Raw genomic sequence first — 25,868 nt, forward strand, 5'->3', positions numbered from 1 at the left:
TAGCTCAGCTGGTCATCCCCGTTTTCCAAAGTTTCATGCCCTTCAGGAGGTTCCAGGTTTGAGCACTCAATGGCGTAATATTGCAGGTGTTAATACCCAAATTTCGATTTAGGTTCTACCCGTCCTAGCTATCACACACAGCCTCACAATTCCAATAATAGTAAGAGAGAAAGAGTCCCTTTTCCATTCTACCTTGTCCTTTCTTTTATAGGCTTTCCCAAAAGCCTATCATTTTGTGACATCACGTCATGTGTCCTAATACTTCTTAATTACTTTTAATGCCACTCCTTAAGCTAAACCCTTTCTTCTTTGTTAATTCCTTCTTAATCCCTCAATCCTTTTGGGCCTTTTCCACCTAGACTTGGGCTTAGTCCGCAAGCCTCCATGCCTTGACCCAAGTTTGTTACCACTCTTAAGGGTACCCTTAACCCGTTAAGGGGAGTATTTTTCATGTATCAACATTAGTCCTATTACTATTGGATTATTTATCAAATAATCTAATAGTAAAATCTTCTCTCGCTCCTCTTCATGCAATGCATCATCGTGGGTAGGGCGGTTGTCGAAGCATTTATGATTGCTTCCCTTTATATAGTAATACCGCGCTGCACATCCAGACACTTTTCAACTCAGTCTTCCTTTATAGTTATATCGTTTGTTCTCATGGCTCACTCTCTTCATGGATACACGCTGACTTTGGCGCCAGTCCCCGCATTAGTCTCGATGTATAAGAAGTTGGAACTGACACGCTTTTTGTCAATGAAGGCAGAGATAGAGGCGTTCTGTCAGCACAGGATGACCAGCAGGGCTACAACGCGCGTTCAGTTCATGGAATGCTTTGAAGCTCGCCAGTCTGCCGATGCGGCTGGTCGATTGACATCTGCAATTCAGAACGCCTTGGATGATGCCGTTACTGTTCGTAATTCTGCTGCTTCATTATTTTCCGAGTCCTTGACGATGAAAGCGACTATTTAGTATGCCATCAATGACTGTCAGTCACATATCTCTGGTCATTCTGCCCCTCATCTCCTTGGGCATACTCTGTCTTTGGCAACTGCGTCCACGCTCGTTCCTCATCATTATCTTTAGGATGAGTTGGCTCGTTTGTTGATTCTGAAAGAGGAAGCAGGCTTATTATGGACGCTCAGGTTGATTCACCGGGATAAGATGCGCAAGGAATACGATAATCATGAGGATACTCTTTCAATCTCCCTTGAGGTTGGGGTTGAAGGTAGGGCATCCTTGATTTGGTGCATGAAGCCGACCAGGACCTTCGTTAGGCTACTGCGCAGCAGGAAGATGGTCGCCTGATGGTAGAAGCCTTGGATGCTGACATCGCTAGGTGTCGGGCGCTACTAGACGATTAGGTTGCGCAACCTTCAAATGTTTAGTTCTGTCGTTGTTTTCTCCTGTGTTAGCGAAGTTTTCGTCTTTACCTTTTGTTAAGTTGTTTGTTTTTATGCAAATATATCGCGTCTTTGGCCTGTCTGTGGTCTGTTTTTATCTTACAAGGTTGTTACGTGGGTCAAGCGTTGAGTGAACGCGCCTGCTCCTTTATTTCATTCCCTTTTTCTTTTAGATGGCTCATGCGTCTTCCCCCTCCCCCCCTTTTTTACGGGGGTGGTGGGTGGGGTGGTTGTTGGGTAAATGCGCCTACTTTTTCCTCTTTTTCTTATCGTAAATGGGTGATGGGTGGGTCGGGCGTTAGTTAAACGCGCCTACTCCCCCTCTTTTTTCTTATGGAAAAGGGGTGATGGGCGGGGCGAACGATATTTAAACGCGCCTACTCCCCCTCTTTTGTCTTATGGCAAAGGGGGGATGGGCAGGGCGGGCGTTAGTTAAACGCGCCTACTCCCCCTCTTTTGTATTGTGGAAAAGGGGGATGGGCGTGGCAGACGTTAGTTAAACGCGCCTACTTCCCCTCTTTTTTCTTATGCAAAGGGGTGATGGGCGGGGCAAGCGGTATTTAGACGCGCCTGCTCTCCCTATTTTTTTTTACTTATGGCAAAGGGGTGATGGGCGGTGCGGGAAATACCTAAACGCGCCTACTCCCTCTCTTTTTCCTTATAGCAAAGGGGTGATGGGCGGCGCGGGCGATATTTAAACGCGCCTACTCCCTCTCTTTTTTCTTATCGCAAAGGGGTGATGGACGGGGCGGGCGTTAGTTAAACGTGCCTACTCCCCCTCTTTTTTCTTGTGGCAAAGGGGGTGATGGGTGGGGCGTGCGTTAGTTAAACGCGCCTACTCCTTCTTTTTTCTTGTGGCAAAGGGGTGATGGGTGGGGCGTGTGTTAGTTAAACGCGCCTACTCCCCCTCTTTTTTCTTATAGAAAAGGGGTGATGGGCGGGGCGGGCGTTAGTTAAACGCGCCTACTCCCCCTCTTTTTTTTCTTGTGGCAAAGGGGGTGATGGGTGGGGCGTGCGTTAGTTAAACGCGCATACTCCCCCTCTTTTTTCTTGTGGCAAAGGGGTGATGGGTGGGGCGTGCGTTAGTTAAACGCGCCTACTCCCCCTCGTCAATCAGGCGCTTTTGGCTATCCTGAGGTTTTTGTAGAATTTGTCAATCGGCCAGGCGTCTCTGGCTGACTCGAGACCTTTGGTATACTTTGCAGTCGATCGGGTGCCATTGGCTAACTCGAGACTTTTTGTAGAGTGTCTATCGATCAGGCGCCTTTGGATAACCTGTGACTTTTTATATGCTTGTCAGTCGATCAGGCGCCTTTGGCTGACCTGAGACCTTTTGTACAGTTTGTCAATCGATCAAGCGCCTTTGAATAACCTGAGACCTTTACTAAAGTTTGTCAGTCGATCAGGCGCCTTTGGCTAACCTAAGACCTTTGGTATACTTGTCAGTCGGTCAGACGCCTTTGGCTGTCCTGAGACCTTTTGTAGAGTTTGTCAGTCGATCAGGCGCCTTTGGCTAACCTGAGACCTTTATTAAAGTTTGTCAGTCGATCAGGCGCCTTTGGCTAACCTGATACCTTTTGTATACTTGTCAGTCGATCAGGCGCATTTGGCTGACCTGAGACCTTTTGTAGAGTTTGTCAGTCAATCAGGCGCCTTTGGCTAACCTGAGACCTTTAGTAAAGTTGGTCAGTCGATCTGGAGCCTTTGGCTAACCTGAGACCTTTTGTATGCTTGTCAGTCGACCAGGCGCCTTTGGCTAACCCGAGACCTTTTGTAGAGTACTGTTCAGGCGAGGAGTCTTTTCGCAACTTACTTTATTTATTGCAGTAGGTGTTTACATAATATCACTTATGCATAGAATTTTTTCAGCCATTTTCCATTGATGGGCGTCTTGACTTTAGTCCCATTCATGCGTCGTAGCTTATAATATCCGCTTTCTGCCACTTTTCGGATTGTGAAAGGACCTTCCCAGTTTGCTGCGAATTTGCCCGCGCTGGCATTTCGTCGCACGTGCGGGGCGATTTTCAGGACTAGCTCTCCAATCTTAAATGACCTTTCTTTCACGCTCTGGCTGTAGTAGTTAGCCGCGCGTTTTCTGTAGGCTTATGCGAACTTTTCTGCCCGTGCTCTTCTTTCTTCTATGGTGTCTAGGTGGGCGAAGCGTCTTACTTCGTCTGGGGTGGTATGTCTGGCCATTGCTTCTCTCGCAGACGGAATTGCTATTTCTGCAGGTAGAATTTCGTCCTCCCTGTAGACCATTGAATAAGGAGACGGGCCTGTAGAACTTCGTTTAGAGATCATGTTTGCCCAGAGTGCCAAAGGTAGCTGCTCGTGCCATTCTCTGTGGTGATCATATATTAGCCTGCTGAGGATGCGGATGAGTGTTTTATTTGACGCCTCCACTTGTCCATCACCTTTAGGATAATAGGGGGTAGACGTGTGCAGCCTCACATTGTACTGTTGGAGTAAATCAATCATATCCTTGTTTACAAATGATTTTGTGTTATCTTCTCTGATTATCATGGGCTCGCCAAATCTAAAAATGATATGTTCTTTGATAAACGCCGTTATCGTTGCTCCAGCATAATCTTTGAGAGGTATGGCTTCGACCCATTTGGACGCGTAATCTGTTGCAGTTATTATATACTTATGCCGTTTTGAGGATGTCGGGTTGATTGGCCCTATGAGGTCGAGTCCCCAACTATGAAATGGCCATGGCGTTACTATACTGTGCAGAAGTTTGTGTGGTGCTTGGATCAGGTTCCCGTGCTTCTGGCACTGGAGACACCTTCGAGCGTGTTCCGCAGTATCGCTTTCCATGGTAGGCCAATAAAATCCTCCTTCATAGAGTTGTAGGAACAACTTCTGCATCCCTTGGTGTTCCGCGTTGTGGGTTCGAGTCATGACTTCTAGCGCCTCTTGGCTCGACAGACACCGTAGCGCAGCATTACCATAGCTTGTTCGGTAGAGAATGCCTTCATGTATAAAGAAGCGTGGCGCCTTCTTTTGTATTTTGAGATCCATCTGCCTATCACTAGGTAACTTCCTATGCTGGATAAAATCCATGTAGGGCTGCCTCCAATCCACTTCTTCGACCGTGCATACTTCCGCGGGTTGCGGTGGAGCTTGACAATCAGCGCAACTATCCTGGAGTGCTGCCGCTTGCGCCGACATACTCGGCCAATATACACCCTATCTATGAAGTTTTCTGTATAAATGGACAACGTCGGTTTGTCCGCACGTTTCTGAATGTAATTCTTGTAATAACTTCTCTGCTTCTTTTCTACTTACACATTTGGCAAGGGATCCCCCAGCTGCTCTGTAATACAGCACGCCTTGGATCATTACAAATTATTTAAGAGTCTGAGTAGGGATCACTCCCTCTTCGTCCATCCGCATCAGATCTTCGATGTACACCCTTATCCAGTCGTCTGTTTCTTTGAAGGACATGTCTTCTTTCCAAGTACTAGGTAATCATTTCCTTCGTATAGTGATAGTGCCCTTTTCTTCGTCGTTTAATGGTACTTTACTTGACAATGTTTCCAGGGCGTCTGCGTGCTTATTTTTACCCCTGACGGTGTGATCTAAAGTCGAACCCGTCTGGTTTATCAACCTTTGGGATTCTGCTCGGTAGGGGGCCAGGTGCGGCTCCTTGACATGGAAATCGTCGTTTACTTGGTTGGTAACGAGTCAAGAGTCACCCTTAATTTCTACACCACCAAGGTTGAGTTCCTTTGCCAACTGAAGACCCAGAATCAAGACTTCATATTCCGCTACATTATTGCTGCATGGGAAGTATAGTCTGAAGGAGTAAGAAAATAACTCTCCCCCCGGGGCTTCGAAGACTACTCCCGCTCCCCCAACAGATCCATAACAGGACCCATCAAAGAACATGGTCCAAGGATTGTCGACATCGGCGGTCGCGACTTCCCCGGGTATATGTTTGTGCACTTCGTCATCCCCTTCTCCTGGGAACATGGCCATTAGGTCGGCTATCACTTGTCGTCTTACGACATTGGGTCACTAGTACTTGAGTTCGAATTCCGACAGTTGGAGCAGCCACCGGGCGGTTCTCCCTGTAAGGACAGGTTTCAACGCCAGGTAGGCTATTGGGTTTGCCGCCGCCACTACAATGGTCTCATGCGTTAAGAGGTAAGGGCGCAACTTTTGAGTTGCGTATATGAAAGCCAAGCACGCTTGCTCTACACGCGGGTATCTCAATTCTGCATCGTGTAGAACCCGGCTTACGTAATAGATGGGTGATAGTTCAGTACCCCCCATGTCTTGCGCGAGAACCGCTCCAATCGCCGAACTGGTGAACGCCGTGTAAAGGTAAAGAGGGGAACCCCGCACTGGAGGTCTAAGGACCTTTGGGCTGAAAATGCATTGTTTCGATCTTTCGAATGCGGTGCACTGCGCTTCCCCCCACTCGAAAGGTACACCCTTCTTTAGCAAAGGGAGGAACGCAGTCATTATCTGTGCTAGACCAGGGACAAAACTCCGTATGTACGATATTCGTCCTATGAAAGCCTGCAATTCCTTTGTATTTGCTGGTGGCGTCATGGTTGTGATCGCCTCGACTTTGTTGGGTCCACTTGAATTCCCTCACTAGTAACCATGAAACCTAAAAATTTCCCGGAGGCGACTCCGAAAGCACACTTAAGTGGGTTCATTTTGATTTCAAATTTTCTGCATCTTTCGAAGGTTGTCGTTAAGTGAGAGATGTGATCCTCAGCCTCTTTTGTCTTGACTACGATGTCATCGACATACACCTCTACTATCTGATGCAGCAGGTCGTGAAATATGGACGTCATGGCGCGCTGATATGTGGCGCCTGCGTTATTCAACCCAAACAGCATTACCACATAGTAGAAATTGTCGTAAGGGGTTTGGAAGGCGGTTTTCTTCGCATTTGCGTGGTCCATCTTTACTTGGTTGTACCCGCTGAAGCCATTCATAAAAGAATACCTCTTTTTCTTCCCAGTCGCGTCCAGCATCATGTCAATATTTGGTAATGGGAAGTCATCCTTTGGGCAAGCGCGATTCAGGTCCCTATAGTCCACACAACACCGAACCTTCCCATTTTTCTTTGTTACTGGCACGATGTTGGCCAACTAGGTGGGGTGTTGTATTGGCTTGATGAATTTGTCTTTGAGTAGCCGCTCAACTTCCTCCTTTATCGAGAGGGCGGTTGCTCTAGGAAATTCGCGACTTCTCTGCTTCACAGGCTTGAATTCAGGAAATACTTCTTGGTTGTGTACTACGAGGTCGCTGTCCAGACCTGGCATTTCGTCATAGTCGTAAGCAAAGACGTCCTTGTATTCTTTAAACAGCTAGATTAAAGCTTCCCTTTACTCTTTGTCTAAGTTCTTTCTTATCATAATGGGACGCTTGTCCTCTTGTGTTCCTATGTTGATTTCCTCCATCTCATCCACTGTGTGGTCTTCTGGCGCTCGCTCTTCTTCAGTTCTTGTAGTGACGCTTTCTAACTGATCGCGTAACTCCTGATCATCAATGGTGCTGTAGCGGATCTCCGCCAGGTCTTGTATAGTATTTTCATCGGGAATTTTCGCTTCACTCATCAAGTCATCGACATGGTAGGTCACCAAAAAATAGCAAGGAAAAGCCTGCAATTCCTTAACGTCTTCATGGCAGTCGAGAGCGATAATGCGGAATCTAGCGATGTACTTTCCTATCTCTTCGCCTAGGCGCTGGTTTCACTTGCTTAGGTCTATTGTTGTGACTTTCTCTTTGCTGAATAGAACTTCCTAAGGAAAAGTGTTGACATAGCCGACCACCACTGTACACTTCTCGGTTTTATATTATCATACCAAGAGAACGTTGTGTCAACCAGCGATTTCGGGAACTCCCTCAGACACAGTTTTCCGTCCGCCGCACGATCATTCATTGTAGATAGAAATCGACTGAGATGTTCCCTCACGTTGCCCTAGCCATTGTAGACTTTGAATTTTGGAGAAGTGTAATCTTCGGGGTACTGATATTCAATGATTTCAGAGGAGTAAGGGCTCGCCATGAAGTTGTAGTTGTCTTATTTTACGACTCTGTAGTTTGATTCTAAATATCTTGCAATCGCCTCTTGTGTCATAGCTATAGGTTCGTCTTCTACTTCTTCCGCGTCATGTGTCGTCTTTTTGTCATTTCTTCTCATGCTAGATGCCTTCACGAGTTTCTTCATCTCTCGTTTCCTCCGTACGTGTTCTTCCAGTTCTTTTCGCATTTTGTCGAGAGAAGGCTCAGTGGGCGGTGTTCCTTCATCCTCGCGTTGTTCGTCTCTTCCAAGCGGAACACTTGGCCTCTTCGCCTATGTGATCGGATCTGTTACTATTCCTACCCTTTCTCCTTCTGGGTTGATTGAGGGTATGTTTAAGTTTTCAGCCGCGCCTGAGCTGGCGCCTTCTGTGTAGGTCATTGTGGACTAGGCACGAGCCTCCGGATGCGGTCGCCAAATGTTAATACCCAAATTTCGGTCTAGGTTCTACCCGTCCTAGCTATCACACACAACCTCACAATTCCAATAATAGTAAGAGAGAGAGAGAGAGTCCCCTTTCCATTGTACCTTGTCCTTTCTTTTATAGGCTTTCCCAAAAGTCCCTCATTTTGTGATATCAGGCCATATGTACTAATACTTCTTAATTACTTTTAATGTCACTCCACCCTTTCTTCTTTGTTAATTCCTTCTTAATCCCTCAATCCTTTTGAGCCTTTTCCACCTAGACTTGGGCTTAGTCCCCAAGTCTCCATGCCTTGACCCAAGTTTGTTACCACTCTTAAGGGTACCCATAACCCATTAAGGGGAATATTTTTCATGTATCAACAACAAGAATTAACATGGAAGGTAGAGTAAGCTTGCCCCCCTTGTGACATAATCTCAACCCCCATCCTCTTCGGTTTCCTTGGCTAGGTTACCCTTAAAGCTCGCTGGTAGGCTAGAACGACAACCTGTTCAATTAATGTAGTAATATGTTGTTGGAGCTTAGCTTGTTAGGCTTCCAACTAGTTAATGTAATACTCTTTATATAATAATAAAAATAAAAAATAAAACGCAAAGTTATGAACCCTTAACAGTGGATTCTATTCGACGAGGAATCCCAACCAAATACCCGGCTATCAAAATTCAACGCCACATTGGAACAATATATTAAGTCAACTTATTAGCTGATTAGGCAAATCATGCATTCAACGGGCCATGATTACAGTTTTTGACAAAGTTTGGAAACGGGTCACGGTTCAGGTCACGGCCACTAGGTGCGACCGTTATAACGCGTTTTGAGGAGTGTGAACACATTTAGGACAAAAATCATGTTATTTAGGAAAAAACACGTTTTTATACGTTATTTTAAAATAATGGGTGTTATAACGGTTAGATAGAAAAAAAAATATTATGATCTAAAATTCCTATCTAACGGTTATAACGTGCTTGAAAACAGTTATAACGGGTCTAATAACGTTGTTACAATGTTTTTATATATTGTTATTTTATTATTTTATTTTCAAAGTTTTTATTGTCATTTTTTATTCTTTAATTTAAAAAATAAAGAATTGTAAAAAAATATTTTAAATTCTTTTTTCTAAAAAAACGATTATAACTGGTGTGAAAACGGGAAAAATGGTCTAAAATACACGCGATAAAATGTTATTTAGAAGGAAAAACGTAAAATTCAATTTTAGAAAGACAGTTGTATCATGTGTGGAAACGGAAAAACGGTCCTAAAAAACTGTCGTTATTTCCTATTTATCGGCGTTATATAGGCACGGGGTTCGGGGAACCTCACGACCACGGTATATAGGTGTTAGAGGTGTAAATTGGGTTGTGCCAGCACGAGCACAACCCAACACAACACGCTAAAATCTGAGCCCAGCCCAACACGTGATTTAGCCCAGCACGGCACATCACGTTAGTTTCATGGGCTGTTCTGGTTTAGCCTAATCGACGAAGTAGCATATCACAGTACGCGGCACAGATAAACACGTGGCCCAGCCCATCCCAGCACGTTAAGAAAGCACGCCATACCATGCACAGGTACACCATATAACAACAGAAAATGAGTTATATAGCCAAAAAAACACTTTTTATGGGCCAAATGGACAGGTAGGAATTCGTCCTGGGTCAAATGACCAAAAGAATCTTTCTTGTGTAGAGAGACGGTACTACCCTTTTGTAACCGTTCGCCCACCACGTTCTCCTTCTCTCTTCATCAAAACCACCCCGTTATCCTCTCTCTTCAACAAAAACCAGTACCACCAAGTTCATCTTCATCTTCTCAAAAACTCTGTGAGTTTTCAAACCACCAAACTCCTCCACCGTCTCCCCACACCAGAAACTAGTTTCATCAACCATCTCCTAACAATCTTCACTACCAGAAAATCATTTTCCTCCACCGTCTACTAACAATCATCACTAACAGAAATCAGTTTCATCAACCAGTTCACCACCATCAACACTACCAGAAATTGGTTTCATCCACCGTCTGTTAAAACACCATCAACACTACAAGAGGGGTTTCTGAGAATTAGGGTTTCAGTTATTTCAGTGTATTGGAAGAGTTAGGGTTTCAATCGATCCACAGAATGTCTCCTAGAACTCGTAATTTTTCAAACCCTAACTCTGTTTTTTTTCTTAATTTCATAATTGAAAGATTAATTAGTTTAATTGGTTGTTATTATTTTCATTCCAGTAGATTAATGTGTTGAATTGCTTGTTTTATTTTCATTTCAATTAGTATGTTTTAGATAAAACTGGTTTGCATCTGGTTATTTAAGTATTTCCACTGTGAAATTGGGTCATCTGGGTATCTGAATTGTTTCAGCAGGTTTAAACCAGGATGGAACTAGTTTCATCCAGTGTTAATATGCAGTGTATATTGTTTCAGCAAATTAAAACTGGATGAATCTGGTTATGTTTTGGATGGATTGCATGAAATTGGGTTTGCATTTGGTTACGAAGTGATGCTCAGCAGGTGTTTGAAACTGGTTTTCATCAAACTTTAAGTTAGGATGTAACTGATCTGTTGGTGGTATTAAATTTAATGATTATGAGACTAAGAACATCATACTGTAATGGTTTATTTAGGATGTAGACTAATTTCAGATGATGGATGAAATCTGTATAGTTAGGATGTAGACAATATGAGTTGATTCATTTTGGAAAAACTAAACTAAACATCTCAGTTTAAGTTAAGATGTAAGCGGGGTAAACACACGATGAAACTGAACTAATCGGTGGTCTTAATTTGGTGTTAGGAAGTGTTTGATGGTTTGCATATTTCGGTGGTCTTAATTTGGTGTGATTATGGGAGTAATAACAACGTAGATATCAACGTAAACTCCTTGTCTTTGCATTCTTCAGACCATGTTAACATGTATAATATATATGATGTAAGTGGGTTTCATATGATACCTGCAGAAACTTGGTTTCATCTAACTATTATATATATGATGTAACTGGGTTTCATCTGATACCTGCAGAAACTGGTTTTCATCTAGCATTAAAGATGGGATGTAATTGAGTTACATCCACAGATTTAAAATATGACTTAACTGGTTTCATCCAAATTGTTGCAGGAAGCAGTAACAAGAAAAGTAAGAAGAGTGCCGGTGCTGAAAGAAAATCCAAGAAAAAGCATGATGTGGACGTGGGTGGTGAGTCTAAAACGGAGAATGTGGATGATGTGGATGCCGAAATGGATGAAGACAAGCCAGAGAAAAAGGAAGGAAAGAAAATGTTCCGATCAAACGTGAAACCGATAGTTGAAGTGATGGAATCACTGGTATTTACTGAAAGAGAAGAGGTTGTGTTAAGGAAGACTAAATTTTGGAACTTTATTGAGGCGATCAAACAAGGAAAAGTGGGCAAGGCCGAATGTATTAAAGCTCCAAGGGCGATAGAGTTCATCATAAGAAATTTTGACCCGAAAGAGTTGGCATTCAAGATTGGTGATCAAGTTTTCAAGACCGATCCAAACAATCTTGCTGTTATTTTCAAAATGCAGAGAATACATATGGGTGAATAAGATAAGAAACTTTATGGACCAAATGAAGAACCTAGTTTGAAAACTTCTGAATATTACCCCAAATATTTTCTGGAGCCAATGAGAAGGGATGTTGAAAAGAAGAAAAAGGAAGGTGGAAAGAAGAAAGCCGGAGACAAAGAGAAGAAAAGCAAAGAGGAGAATATTGGGGACATATTTGCATAATAAATACATCGTCGAAGGAATACAAACTGCTATGAATGAAGAAGGCAAAGAAGAAGACTTGACGATACTTTTGTTGTTGTTCATGTTCTGTACAGTATTCTTCATAAATACCGTAGGTATGTATGTCCACTACAAGTATTTGAACTTCCTACAGTCAATCGATACAATTAACATAGTCTCTTGGACGGATTTAATCCATGAGCATCTAGTGCGAAGCGTTAAAGCCGTGCACAACACACCTTACTCTATCAATGGTTGCAGCTTCTATTTACTGGTGAATATCATCTTCTATCTTTTGAATATATTTTTTTTTGGCATTAAATGAATCATGTGGTGATTATTAACTTCTATCTTTTGTAGTTGCAGTTATGGATTTTTGAGCAAGTGAAAGGCGAATGCATTGATAGGAAAGCCAACAGTGATGCATGGCCAAGGTTTGCAAGATGGGACTTGTATAAAGTATCTTGCGAAATTGATGGGAAGCTTGAGACTCGTTCAAGCAATCAGGTAAAAATCTTACTGTTATTATAACTAGATGAAACCAGTTATATATTATGTTGATTTAGTTTAGATTCATTTTTAAAATTCTATCCCCTATTATAACTGGATGAAACCAGTTACATCTTATGTTATCAATGGATGAAACCCATTTTCTACCAAGTTACATCCTGTGTTATCAGTGGATGAAACCCAATTACATCATGTGTTATCATATAATGAAATCAGTTACATCCTGTGTTTATGTGTTTGCAGGTTGTTGACTTTGTTGGTAGCTGGAGTGAAGAGGAGAAACAATTATGCTTGTTTGGTGATGAAGAAGAAAACAAAGATGAAGATGATATTTCCAAGTTGAAGAATGAACTAACTGAGAAGGACAACATTATCCGTCACTTGAATGCCGAGTTAGGAGCAAGGAATGCAAAGTTGGAAGCAAAAGAGGTTGAATCTGAAGCAAAGGATAAGACAATCCCGGACTTGCAAAATCAAGTGTAATCCTTGAAAGCACAACTCAAGCCTCAACCGGGAACTCCGCAAGCTTCACCTCTTGATATTGTTGTTCATAATACACCTGAGAACTATTTCAATCTAAAAATCACTCAAGAGATGAACAAACCAGTGGAGGGTGTTGTTCCTGAAGACGCTAGCAAGGCAAGTGAAACCAGTGGAGCCGTAAATCCAGATGCTGACGATATTCACGAAGCAGAACCGGTAACACCAGTTCCTCCAGCAGAAATCAACGAAGAAGAGATTGTCGCAGCAGAACCTCTGGCAGTTATGAATCAAATTGGATTGATTGAGAATATAGTGAAGAACGTATATAAAAGGACTAGACAGAATAAGTTTGCAACAGATGAGGATGAGCGTGCAGAGAAGAAGCATAAGGAAGATAAGTTGAAGAGGTTAACAAGGAACAACAAACTGTGGAGAAATTACTTGAGTTGCGGAGTAAGAGTAGTTAAAGAGAAGTTAATAAAGGAATACTTTGGAACTGGAAACTTAAGGTACGTATCCGCATTCTTTTGTCGTTATTTTTTTTCATTCTACTTTTCTTATTTCTGTAAAACTACTGCTAAGTTTATAATAGGATGTAGTTGGTTACATCATGTTAAAAAATGAAACCTATGTGCTTGTATTAAATTAGATGAACTTGTTTAAATGCAGCGACTGCGTTTGGAAATCCGATGGAGGTGTATGTATTACTGGAGAAAACATCCATCAACTTGTTTTCAATCATCCATTGGTGAACACTATTTTGGAGTTCAAAATCGAAAAATGGAGACAAATGTTTCAATCTGGAGGTGATACCAAACGATACTTAAAGTCGATCTTTCTCAGTGCGCTTGCATGGGTAAACATTTGAATCCTACATTTTAAAATGAATGAACTTAGTTCTGCAATTTGTTTTAAAATGAATGAACTTAGTGTAGGATGTACCTGGCTTGCATCTGTTGCTTGAAACATAATTATCTCACTAGTGTAGGATGTAACTGAGTTTCATCTAGCTATTATATATAGGATATAACCGGGTTTCATTTGATACCTGCAGAAACTGGTTTTCATCTAGCATTAAAGATAGGATGTAATTGAGTTTCATCCATATTAAAAATATGGTTTAACTGGTTTTGATTCAAATTTGTCTTCAGGTTGATGTCATTGCGGGAAATGAGATAAAAGCTGCAGATATGATAAATGCTGAACTGCAGAAGATTGATCTCGAAATGAAACACTTGTTCATCCCAATGCTGGACAAGAAAGAACATTTCACATTGCTTCACTTTGACATTCATGGAAGAACTTGGACACACTACAATTCTCTCCTAGGTTCTTCAAACTATTTAAAGGATGCTAAAATAATGGCGGAAAGAATAAATCATCTCTTTAGCATTCAACTTCAAAGTACTAGTATGGATAACGTTGATATCGTCGTGAAATCATATTGTCCACAACAGTGCGAAAAGTAGGTCGTTAACTCTTTGAACTGAAATTATAACATACAAACTGAAACGAAGTTTGAACCGACATTAAATTTTTTTTCCTAGATCGGTAAACTGACATTACATATTCATTTGTCTTGCAGTCCCGATTCATTAATGTATGTTATCTACTTCATGGAATGGGCAATGATAAACGGTTACTCCTTTGAAGGCAAAGATACTCTTGTAGAGGAGATGGGCACGAGACGAATCGATCTCGCATATGAAATCTTGATAGACACATTTATGTGTCTAATATAGCCCAATTGTATATATTGTTAGTACCCATTTTTGTACTTATGATGGTATTTTATTTATTTGTAGGTGTTTTTGGAAAAATAAGGTTCTGCGGTGAAAGTGACTGAATATGTGGCATTTGGACCTCTATAAACAGTGAACCGGAAGTACCCCGAAAGTATGCCGGAAGCGCCCCAGAAATGCACCGGAAACGTTCCAGAAATGTCCCGGAGGAACCCAGAAAAATTACTATTTCCACCCCAAAATTACTATTTCCACCCAAAAATTACTATTTCCACCCAATTGCTATTCGCACCCAAGCTCTGGTTAAGGGGCATCCATCTTCTCTTTAAATTCAAAAACAGCTTTTTGGCGGGAAAAATATATTCAAAACTGGCAGATTTGTGATCGAGAAAATGAAAGTGTTTTACTGCGATTCAATCGCTGAAATTTGGTGGGAAGTTGTGATATGGGATAGGGAACACATTGTGGGCATCGGATTCGATCGGAATTGGCTGGAAATCCTGGTTTGAGTCACGAGCTCAAAACAGAGCAACGTGTCCTGCAACACGAGTTTGATTGTGTGTTTGCCATGCACAGAGTGTTTTGGAGGAGTTCGATGACTTCGGAGGCGTGGGGAAGGTTAACTAGAGCGTGCAGGATCAAAGTTTACGTGTGTAGAAGCCAAAAATGGAAATTATTGTTAAATATGGGCAGCGAGCAATGACGGGATTAATGGAAGATTATACGGTGTTATGGTCGGATATTTTTGTTCTAAAACACTATAAATACAAGGATAAAGAGTTTAGAAGAGTTGGAGAGTCTTTGGGAGAGTTTAGGAGCCGAGAAGAATCGAACGAAAGTCACGCAGGAGAAAAGCTTGCTGCTGGTGCAAGGAAGAACACGATGAACATAATACCCTCAGAGACAGTCGTTGATTAGTGTCGCCTAATTGCGACAATACTCAATTCCTTTCCCCGACTTCGGAACAGCAACACCTCTGTTGTATCGTTCTTTTTGAACGCTCTATATGTGTCGCAAACACTGTTGTAAACCGTTTTTCTCCATTTTCTCTTGATTGTAAACAATTTTTGAGTATCAATGAATCAATTTGAGAGGTTTTTCATCATGAGTAGCTAAACCCAATCCCAGGGGTGACGGAGGAAGCCATTCTTCCAAAAGTTATGTGGTAAAATTTATTTAAATTTATTTATGGAACTCTTTTATGATTAATTGCACCGAATAAAAATGGAGTAAATGATTTTTATTAATCAATTGTGTTTTCTCTTGATGGAGTATGCTTAGTAATTTGCTTTTGATACTTCATGCTCGCGATTAACAGTGGATGTTTTCAAAATCTAATTTAGGCAATGATTAGAATCACAATTTCCTTTGATTGGAGTTATATTGTCTAGAATTGCATGATAACAATTGTTATTGAATCACATAAATTTTGGTGAATGGTGGAATCCTGATCCCCGGTAAAAATTATCTCCCATATTTTGTTAATATTGTGCATATAAAATTATTTATTTATTTTTATTAAGTCTAAAAAAAAATTATCCTTCACAAATTCGAGAGTTTAAACCTTCACTACTACAACCACGAAAAATCTCTAACCATTTTGGCGCCGCCGACGCGGATTTGTGCTTAGGTAGAATTTTTAGGTTTTTTTTTTTTACTATTATTTGTTCCTTTTTACGTTTCTTTTTGTGTCTTTGATTTACAGGTTCGAAGTGGAATACTAAGGACGTGGGAACAAAAAGCTTAAAGCTAAAAGCTAAAAGAGAAGGAAAAAAAAGACATAATTTTTTTTTTAGGATTTAATTTTTTTATTATTATTTTTTTTGTATATAGCTTTTTTTTTTTTTTTTTAGAATTTGTAAATAGACTTTATTTTTCATAATTTTTGGACTTTTTAATTGGACTGGACATTTGGACTTTAATTTTATAACCCTACGGAAGGGTATTATTAAAAAAGAAAAAATTTATATAAACTGTGTGCAGGGAAGGACGACGATTACTATATTGTCTCGGCCCCTCGGGTTCGTACATGACATTGGAGTCGTGGCCCGAGTCGATTTCAACGGTTCATTCCTCGTCTGGTACGGGAGGTAAGTCCATCGAAACACTCGCGAATCTCCTGTAAGCGAGTTACTGTACTCCTTACGGTGATTCATTGATTGAGGACGAATTTGGACTGTTTTTAAATTCCTAGTAAAGGGAAAGGCCTGGCCAATACAAGATAAGGGTTCGGATTTCATCACCGCTCCCTTCTTGCCATCTGGTGGGCCCGGGAAAGCGTATAAAATTGAAGCGAAATGAAACGCGGGCCTACAGTAATACCGCAAGTGCACGGTCATCAGTTGTAGCTCGTGCAAGTACGGGTCGATCCACAGAGACTGGGGGTGTTTTGTAGTGTTTAACTATTTTGGGTTCTAGTTGGCTATTGGGCTTCTAATTGTGCTTTGGGCTTAGTGGGTTTGTTTGTAATGGTGAAGTGTTTTAGGCCTTGGGCCTTTGAATGATGTTGGAATGAACTGTGAACTTGGCTTTGGATTCAGTCAAGGATCTGGGCCTTTGGAAATGTAATGAATTTGGGTTCAAGTGAACTGAACTGAGCCTTGAACTCAGTTGGCTTGTAAACCAAACAGTGGCTGGATTTGGGCTTTTGGGCTTTGTTCCTGGGCTTAGCTTTTGACCTGAGAGTAACTAGGCCTTTGGAGTTAACTGTGGACTGAACTGGGCTTGTGCTGTGAGCCAAGCTCAGTTGCAGCAGCAGCAGTGGAAACCAGGTTGCAGCAGCAGTGGTGGCTGGCACAGCAGGAGCAGGTGCACAGCAAGGGAAAGGAAAGAAAGCAGCAACGGTGACAGTGCAAGCCAAGTAATAACAAAACAGAGATAGTTGCAAATCAAGGCTACAAGCCAAGGGCAGGAGTGTGGAGATAAGCTGACAATGAAGTAAAAAAAAGGAAAAAAAGCAAAGCCAAGGCAATGGCTTTAGGCATTCATCTAGAGTGGGAAGAGAACCAGCTTGCTCACAGTCACTAGTGAGCACTAGTTTCTCCCCACTGCTCAATCAACTCAATGCTCTAAGGCTCTAACCTAGCATTGACACACAACAGTAAACTAATCCTAACATTTGAGAAGCTAACAGTTGACAAAACAAGAGATTCAAAATAGTGACAAAACAAGAAACAAAACCAAAGAAACCAAGGCTGTGAGCCAAGGGCAGGGAGGAGAAGAAGTAACAAAACAGTTAAGTTGCAAGTGACTGTGAAAACAAAATGTGGTTTAAGCTAAGGCTTTGAATCCACGCTTGTGTCCTAGCCATACAATGTGATCCTAGGTTGAGTTGAAAATCCTATGCATACATCTAGAATGGGAGGAAAACTAATTTGCTCACTAGTTTGCCCCTAGCATTGACTGTCTTTTGACAGAACAATCAATCACAGGCACTATGAGCATCAATCTCTTCCCATTGCTCAATCAAAACACTGCACTAAGGCTCTAACCTAGCATTCCACTATCAGACAGTGCAAAAGCTCATCTGAGCCTCAGCAGTGAACTCAGAACATAAGAAACGAGGGAACAACACATGATTAACAGGAACAACACACATTTAAACTACTAAACAGTGAATGAAAATTGCAAAAAGAAACCCTAAAAATTAACAGTGAAATCAAATTAAATTAACCCAATTAGGGGGTTTCTCGGCTAACCAAGAACACCCTTTAACATCCTACATCACTTCCTATTTATAGTTTACAACCAAAACCCTAAATTACAAACCCTAATTTGAAAATCCCTAAATTTTTGAATTGAAAATTACCACTGATTTTGATCTGAATTTGTCTCTGACCCAGGTTTTCTTCTTGTCTTCTGCTTCCTCTCCTGCGCTTCTTGTCGTCTCTGAAATACTAGCTCGAGATGTTTTACAAATCCCACACCCTAGGGTTCAGAGAAAGAGGTGCGAGTTTTGTAAAATGTCTAGGCTAGTAGAGGGATGGGTTTTGGGGGAAGGACGGAGCTGATGGAGGTGGTGGCAGTGATAGAATGGTTGCGGCAGAGGAGACAGAGGAGGAGGTGGTGTTGCAGACGAGAAGGGAGTTTTGCAGAGAATTTGGGAAGAGAGGAAGAACCCGATGGAGAAGAAGGGTCTGTTTGGTTGGGTAATAGGGTTCGGTGACTAGGGTGTGAAGCGGTTCAGCGGAGTTTGATGAACAACGAGTGGAAGGCGTTGGATGATCCCATATAGATTGAATCGAACGGCTACGATGGAGAGGTATGTGGCGACCGTTGGATTATGAGATACAACAAAATTAACGACACCAGATGGAGTTAGGTGTTGTAGTGTTAAGCGGAAGTATCGAGGTTTGATGCGCAGGCAAAGAAGCGACCGTAGGATCTAAATGTGATCTAATCTGAAGGCTTGGAATTTAGGTACTATGGTGTTTTCAGGGACTTCAGATTTTGATGAACGATGAAGAAGCGACCATTGGATGATGAGATGGATCCGATCTAACGGCTGAGATCCGAGACGGGTTGGATAGTGGAAAATGTTTGGTAAGGGTTTTGGGCCTTGGGTATGCCAAGCCCATATCTTCTTTAAGGACAATTCTTCTTCTTCAAGCCCACTTCTAGCCTTTTGGTCTTGTGCACAACATTCTTCGCGGCTTCCTTGTGTAATTTCTTCCGGCTTTTCACTACTTTTCTGCTCTTTTCCGCTCTGCTATTCATCCAAACTTTATTTATTACCTAAAAATGCAAAATTAAGTAAGAAAAATATTTTCTTCTTGAAAACAATGAAAATACAGAATATGGGATAAAATGTAGAATTAATGCACAAAAGATGAGTTAAATGCCAAGAAAAATATATAGAAATATGCACTTTTTAGCACTCATCAAATACCCCCAAACCTGAATTTTACTTGTCCTCAAGTAAAACAAAACTAAGGAAATCCTACCTATACCACTGACGCTGGTCTCTCGAATGCATTTAGCGTATGCACTAAGCCTTTTAAACCACTAAGTGTCCCTAGTGGACGAGTTGAAGTCTCGTGAAGGTTTGCTTAGAACGTACCTACAAAGTTCTAGGTCAAAATATAAGCTCAGATTCCATCAAATGTGACATGTGCAAGTCAGTTAAGCTCACAGCAAAATGGAGATGTCAATCTAGCTATCGAAGGCACAATCCTAGCACTGATAACAAATAAAGACATGTGATAAGAGTGTAAAGTGTATCTACACATGTGTAAAGAAAGATCGGATGTTATGACTACTAATCACCAAGAGATAGTTTCTCCGGCTAAGAACCAAGGTCGAAATCTAGCTAGCTGTCCGGACTTTACGAGAATTGTGAATGAGTAGGAGGTATTTCACAATTACTCGCGTTGTACATCAATGGCATACACCCTCCTTGCTTATTACAATGAAACAACAAAATGACTCTTTACATGACTCTTATTTACATTGACTACTCTCTTTTTTTTTTGGAACAAGAGATGGAATTGATAAATACTTGATTTTTTTTTTTTTTTTTTTTTTTGAAAAGGAAACACTTTTGATACATATACAAAAGGAAACAAAAGATTACATGACACTTTGCAAGAGGTAGCCCTTTTTGATGCACCCAGTTAAATTCGATGGTTGTCTTTCTTAATGTAACCTCCACCTTCTATCCCAACCAACCAAAGAACAAGCTAGTCAAGTTTCGTTCAGTATTCTAAAGTGATTGGCAATCGTGACTTCCTATCAAACACCTTGAAGATCGAGGCCATACATGTATTGGTAGATCGTGCGCGTGCAAATTTCTTATCACTATGTGAATTGTGCTAGAATCAGGGTGCCTAAATATCTAGACTAAGACTCCTAATAATTACATATTTGCACAAGAGTCAACATTTCAAGGTAAATGAGCTCCATTTTTATGTTTTTTTCAATTTTTAATTTTTTATTTTGATTTTCAATTTTTTTTTTTTTTTTTTTGGAATTTTCAATTTTTTCAAAAAGAGGAGTTCTTGTTTTCAATTATGGCATATTATCGTGGTATCTACTCTATACCCCCAAACCTAAACTAAACATTGTCCTCAATGTTTCAAAAAATGAACAAAATTATAATACAACATATGAAGAGGATCATGTTGAGTAGAGAAAAAGGAAAGAGAATACCCGATTTCGGCGAAAGCAATATTAGAACTCCGTTATTCAAGGCAAGAATCCAACATATGTCAGCCGAGATCATATTGGATTAGCAAAATATATACAAAAGGAACAAAAAGGGTTTTAAGAAATTTTATCTACTGGATTATATACAAAAAATTCACCATACACTAACAATCTAAAGAGTTGAGGATCAACCCAAAAGACAAAGTGTAGAGGTTTCAACAGCTTCACACAATAATAATATGGTAGGCATGCAAGTGAAGCTGTGAAACAAAATGAGCTACCCCCAAACCTGGATTTTACAGAAGATATAATTTTGAAAACAAAATCGCGCAGTTTCGGGGGTTCATCATGCACAAGGTCTAGCTCGAAATGAACTGTGCTAGGGACGGGCAAACATGCTAATTCCAACTGTGGTTCCTCAAATGTATTATACTTAGAAGCAAAATAGTCCAAGAGGACTTGGGAAGCACACAGTTCCAAACCTAGATTAGGGACTCTTAGAAAAGTTGGTTTGACAATATGGGTACAAACCAAATCTAGGTTGGGTGGAAGGCCATCAGATTGTGACTTATGTAGGACGATAGGCACATCATTATTAATCACATCAACATCTCCTAAGTCTTCTACAAGTGTCATAACATGCTCACAATCATCAAACAAATTGGCAAGATCACAATCAGAGTCATCAACATCATCAACAAATTTATTCTCATGCATCGGCAAATCAGTGGAAACATCACAACGTGACCCAGGTAGAGAATCAGACACAACAATTATATTTTCATGCATATTAGTGTCAACAGAAGATTCTATATTACCTAAGTCATCTTCATAGGACAGATGCACATGCTCAAAATCCGTATCAACATCACATGTATATGGAATACTAGAAGAAACATCATTCATGAAGGTCGAGGCAGAGAAGCCTAATGTTATTGAACCAACAGGTTCCACAATATTTTCATGTTCTTCTAACATAACATCATAATCATCATCATGATAGGGATTTTGCAATCTAGGATAATTTTCAATCCTAAGGTCGGAGCTATCACAAGAATAAGACTCTAACTCATGGGGGTGACTCATACCATGTGGTGTTGTCCCTGTTTTCCTAACAGATTCCCATTGATGGGTTTCCTCTGCAATCTCAGCTAAAAATTTCCATGCATCATCCACAGATTTATCAAGAAATTTACCATTACACATAGACTCAACCATGGTTCGAGATTTAAAGTCTAGTCCCTCATAGAGGATGACGACAAGTCTCCACTTCTCAAATCCATGGTGCGGACATTCGCTCAACAAATCATTAAAACGTTCAAAATAGTGAAAAACAGTTTCCTCATCCAATTGGACAAAACAATTGATACTTTGACGAAGAGTGATGGTCCTATGATGTGGAAAGAATTTTTTGAAAAATAGATCTGTGAGTTGGTCCCAAGTGTTGATTGATTGTGGTCTCAAACCGTAAAACCATGTTTTGGCCCTTTCCTTTAGAGAAAATGTAAACAAACGCAATTTCAGAGAGTCTTCGGACATATGAGCAGGTTGCATAGTCCGACAAATTTGTTCAAACTCTCTTACATGAGTATAGGGGTTCTCAGAATCGAACCCTCGAAATATATGAAGTATTTGTATCATGCTTGCATTTATTTTAAAAGGGTTATTTGTTTGAGGTAAAACAATACATGATAATGGAATTTTTATTGTGGGATACATGTATTCATGGAGAGCACGAGGTTGGCCCATACTGAAAAGACACAAAGCCCACTATTTGGTTTTAAAGGGTTTGGATTTTTGGGAAAAATATTTGGTTTTAATGGGTTTGGATTTTTGGGAAAATTTTGGTTTTGATGGGAATGAAAAACAAAATTTGGTTGTTAATGTGGGAGCAAGTAAAATTTGGTTTTTTTGAATGGGAGAAAAGTTTTGGTTTTTGAAATTATGAGCAAAATTTTGTTTTTTTTTTATTTTTTTTTTAACAGAAAATAAAATTTGGTTTTTGAATGGGAGCAAGCCCACTGTTGGTTTTGTGTTTGCTTTGGCTCAGCTGGTTTGAAAACGTTTGGTGAAACTGAGTCCAAAATCTCGGCCTAGAATTTGGGTACTCGGCCCACTAACGAGTTAACCTAGCGTGATCGGTTACAAGCTCAGCTGGGTTTAAAAACCCAGAATACAAAATACAAGTCCAAATTAAACAAGCTCACAAAAATTAAATACAAGCCCACAAATTAAACAAACAAGCCCACAAAAATTAATTACAAACCCAACAGAAAATAAAAAGCCCAAAAATTGGCTTTAATATTACAAGCCCACAATTAAAAATTGGAAGCCCACAATTCGGGTTCTCTTAAATGGGTTACCTTTTAAGCACAGCCCAGCTGCTCTGATATTGTTGCAAAAACCCAGTTGGGATTTGGTTCTTTTCCTTGGTGGCGTCCCAGCAGAGGAAAAACAGGTTCAGAACAGCAGGCCCAACAGCAAATGAAGTGAAGCAGATGCAGATGCAAATGCTATGCAGTGAAATGCAAAAATAGCTAATAAAACTACAAGAAAAACACAGCACCAATCCCCGGCAGCGGCGCCAAAAACTTGGTGGGCCCGGGAAAGCGTATAAAATTGAAGCGAAATGAAACGCGGGCCTACAGTAATACCGCAAGTGCACGGTCATCAGTTGTAGCTCGTGCAAGTACGGGTCGATCCACAGAGACTGGGGGTGTTTTGTAGTGTTTAACTATTTTGGATTCTAGTTGGCTATTGGGCTTCTAATTGTGCTTTGGGCTTAGTGGGTTTGTTTGTAATGGTGAAGTGTTTTAGGCCTTGGGCCTTTGAATGATGTTGGAATGAACTGTGAACTTGGCTTTGGATTCAGTCAAGGATCTGGGCCTTTGGAAATGTAATGAATTTGGGTTCAAGTGAACTGAACTGAGCCTTGAACTCAGTTGGCTTGTAAACCAAATAGTGGCTGGATTTGGGCTTTTGGGCTTTGTTCCTGGGCTTAGCTTTTGACCTGAGAGTAACTAGGCCTTTGGAGTTAACTGTGGACTGAACTGGGCTTGTGCTGTGAGCCAAGCTCAGTTGCAGCAGCAGCAGTGGAAACCAGGTTGCAGCAGTGGTGGCTGGCACAGCAGGAGCAGGTGCACAGCAAGGGAAAGGAAAGAAAGCAGCAATGGTGACAGTGCAAGCCAAGTAATAACAAAACAGAGATAGTTGCAAATCAAGGCTACAAGCCAAGGGCAGGAGTGTGGAGATAAGCTGACAATGAAGTAAAAAAAAGGAAAAAAAGCAAAGCCAAGGCAATGGCTTTAGGCATTCATCTAGAGTGGGAAGAGAACCAGCTTGCTCACAGTCACTAGTGAGCACTAGTTTCTCCCCACTGCTCAATCAACTCAATGCTCTAAGGCTCTAACCTAGCATTGACACACAACAGTAAACTAATCCTAACATTTGAGAAGCTAACAGTTGACAAAACAAGAGATTCAAAACAGTGACAAAACACGAAACAAAACCAAAGAAACCAAGGCTGTGAGCCAAGGGCAGGGAGGATAAGAAGTAACAAAACAGTTAAGTTGCAAGTGACTGTGAAAACAAAATGTGGTTTAAGCTAAGGCTTTGAATCCACCCTTGTGTCCTAGCCAAACAATGTGATCCTATGTTGAGTTGAAAATCCTATGCATACATCTAGAATGGGAGGAAAACTAATTTGCTCACTAGTTTGCCCCTAGCATTGACTGTCTTTTGACAGAACAATCAATCACAGGCACTATGAGCATCAATCTCTTCCCATTGCTCAATCAAAACACTGCACTAAGGCTCTAACCTAGCATTCCACTATCAGACAGTGCACTAAAGCTTCATCTGAGCCTCAGCAGTGAACTCAGAACATAAGAAAACAGATGGAACAACACATGATTAACAGGAACAACACAACATTTAAACTACTAAACAGTGAATGAAAATTGCAAAAGAAGAACCCTAAAAATTAACAGTGAAATCAAATTAAATTAACCCAATTAGGGGGTTTCTCGGCTAACCAAGAACACCCTTTAACATCCTACATCACTTCCTATTTATAGTTTACAACCAAAACCCTAAATTACAAACCCTAATTTGAAAATCCCTAAATTTTTGAATTGAAAATTACCCACTGATTTTGATCTGAATTTGTCTCTGACCCAGGTTTTCTTCTTGTCTTCTGCTTCCTCTCCTGCGCTTCTTGTCGTCTCTGAAATACTAGCTCGAGATGTTTTACAAATCCCACACCCTAGGGTTCAGAGAAAGAGGTGCGAGTTTTGTAAAATGTCTAGGCTAGTAGAGGGATGGGTTTTGGGGGAAGGACGGAGCTGATGGAGGTGGTGGCAGTGATAGAAATGGTTGCGGCAGAGGAGACAGAGGAGGAGGTGGTGTTGCAGACGAGAAGGGAGTTTTGCAGAGAATTTGGGAAGAAGAGAGGAAGAACCCGATGGAGAAGAAGGGTCTGTTTGGTTGGGTAATAGGGTTCGGTGACTAGGGTGTGAAGCAGGTTCAGCGGAGTTTGATGAACAACGAGTGGAAGGCGTTGGATGATCCCATATAGATTGAATCGAACGGCTACGATGGAGAGGTATGTGGCGACCGTTGGATTATGAGATACAACAAAATTAACGACACCAGATGGAGTTAGGTGTTGTAGTGTTAAGCGGAAGTATCGAGGTTTGATCCGCAGGCAAAGAAGCGACCGTAGGATCTAAATGTGATCTAATCTGAAGGCTTGGAATTTAGGTACTATGGTGTTTTTCAGGGACTTCAGATTTTGATGAACGATGAAGAAGCGACCATTGGATGATGAGATGGATCCGATCTAACGGCTGAGATCCGAGACGGGCTTGGATAGTGGAAATGTGTTTGAGTAAGGGTTTTGGGCCTTGGGTATGCCAAGCCCATATCTTCTTTAAGGACAATTCTTCTTCTTCAAGCCCACTTCTAGCCTTTTGGTCTTGTGCACAACATTCTTCGCGGCTTCCTTGTGTAATTTCTTCCGGCTTTTCACTACTTTTCTGCTCTTTTCCGCTCTGCTATTCATCCAAACTTTATTTATTACCTAAAAATGCAAAATTAAGTAAGAAAAATATTTATTCTTGAAAACAATGAAAATACAGAATATGGGATAAAATGTAGAATCAATGCACAAAAGATGAGTTAAATGCCAAGAAAAATATATAGAAATATGCACTTTTTAGCACTCATCACCCTCCTTAGGAAAACGAAACCTAACGCGAACCCAAGCTTAAAATTTGATTAAAACGAGACCGATAGGGTAACACGCTTATTAGGAAAAAATTTCGAAGGATATTGGTTACTTTCTTAAGCACACCTCGAAGTTCATGATGGTT

Source organism: Papaver somniferum, chromosome 1 (assembly GCF_003573695.1).
Source record: "Papaver somniferum cultivar HN1 chromosome 1, ASM357369v1, whole genome shotgun sequence".
In the NCBI taxonomy this organism is placed as follows: Eukaryota; Viridiplantae; Streptophyta; class Magnoliopsida; order Ranunculales; family Papaveraceae; genus Papaver; species Papaver somniferum.